The sequence below is a fragment of the Propithecus coquereli genome, unplaced genomic scaffold (genome assembly GCF_000956105.1).
Source record: "Propithecus coquereli isolate 6110/MARCELLA unplaced genomic scaffold, Pcoq_1.0 Scaffold211, whole genome shotgun sequence".
Taxonomy (NCBI): domain Eukaryota; kingdom Metazoa; phylum Chordata; class Mammalia; order Primates; family Indriidae; genus Propithecus; species Propithecus coquereli.
The window spans coordinates 2606175-2608020 of record NW_012146190.1 but is presented as its reverse complement, the minus strand read 5'-3'; the positions used below and the strand labels follow the sequence as shown (position 1 = coordinate 2608020).

General features: G+C 36.7%; 1 pseudogene; it reads right to left on the bottom strand.

Annotated features, from left to right (window-relative positions):
- Nucleotides 1-1846, bottom strand: part of LOC105810422 — a 7874-nt pseudogene that overhangs the window by 4945 nt on the left and 1083 nt on the right.

The window sequence follows — 1846 nt, the reverse complement described above, 5'->3', positions numbered from 1 at the left end:
TTCAGATAGAAGATGATGGTGGTAAAATTGTCTAGTGCTGGGCTTGATTGTTTTTTCGATGTCCTCCAAACTGAGCCGAAGTTCACCTACACGTGGGATACCGGAGGATGTATTTTCCCAAACTGTTGCCAGTTCTTAAGAGCAGTTTAAGATTTCCACCCCACTCTACTTTGCGCTGTGAATAGTACACGCACGTTTGTGGCGAGCGATTGAATGTTGCCGCTCAGTGTTGTTAAGGGCAGAGGTGGTCCGGATATTCTAAAAGTTGCTAATTATTACGGAGGGAAATGAGAGAAGGCACAGTAAGAGCCGCCTTAGTGTTCTTTATTCTGTAAATATGTATCGAATTCTCCCCGTAGGCTGGGCTTGCTGATAGGATCTTTAAGTATGTTACCTCATTCATAAACAACTTCCTAACTTCCTCGTTTTTTCTGGAGAGATGTTAAAATAGCTTACTCACAAAGTTAGAATTCCAAGATCTGAAAGAGACTTAAATAAATTAGATTTTCCAGTAAAGATAACACTTTTATTCAGGTAAGAGATAATGAAAGTCCGCCAGTGGCAGTGTTGTGAGTCTGCAGTTGGAATCAGACAGACATGACCTCCTTACTCAGGTAAACCTGTTCTCTTGGTTTGCTTTACGCAAACTTTTTTAATATTGTCAATCTCATTTGTATTGTATTCTCTTGCTTTACTGTGACCCCCTCAAGGGCAGGGTCTGAGCCTTATTTGTTTTTATGTCACACCAGTACTTGACATATGTTGTTGAAGCTCTATTTTTAACAAATAAAACAAATAGTAGCAAAGAAATACATTTCTCATTCCCAAATAGTCTGTCAGTGTTTTGACTAATAGTTAAACAAGTTTGTTACTAGTCTGATTTTAGAAGCTTGCTTAATAAAAGTTTAAGGTTATTGAGAATCTTGATTACATTTGCCACAGGAATTTTTGAAATTCATATATCTTGATGAAATAATTTACTAATTATACCCAGGAATAGAGACCATAGGCTGCATTACTTCGGGAGCCCCGAAGGGAATTGGCAGTTTGGATATTTTATTTCTCCAGGTTTAATAGTAACAGAGGGAGGAATATAGACCATTTGAGAAGTGATTTTGATGCAAGAACCTGGAAGAACCATACAGTGAGGGAAAATAGCTGACGTCAGATAGCTAAGAGTGGTAGGTGCAGAAAAGTCTGGTACATTTTACTCTTGAAAAATGTAGAGAGAATATTGGGAAACATTTTGGGAATATAGTGGACCCATTTAGTTAAATATGTGTAATTGTTCTCAGCTTTAATATATTAGGACCAATTTAGAAAAGTGTTCTTATGTGCATAATTCTACTGGTTATGACTGTTTCCTGTACTCTCTTCTTTACCAGTTTAATGTTAGGTTAAGGAAATTTCATTTTTAAAAAAATTACTTTTTATTTGCTTGTATTCTCTTGAAACACTTCAGATCCTTGGACTTAATATAACGTCAAAAATGTGCTTTTTAAAAATGTCACTTAAAGGCTAGGGCTACAGAAAGCTTATATAGCAGAAAACATAGTGGACTGTTGCATTCCAGAAAACATAGTGGACTGTGATCTTCTAGACTTGTACTGTCCAATACTGTAGCCACTAATCATATCTGGCTAAATTTAAGCTTAAGTTAATTAAAATTTATAGAATTTAAAATTCAGTTCCTCAGTTTCCCTAGCCATGTTTCATGTGTTCAGTAGGCACATGTGGCGAGTGTCTGCTGTATTGGACAGTGCAGACAAAAGCCCTTCCCACTATGGAAGTGAGTTGTGATGGATAATCCTGTCCTAGATATTGTACAGTTGACCTTTGAATTTCA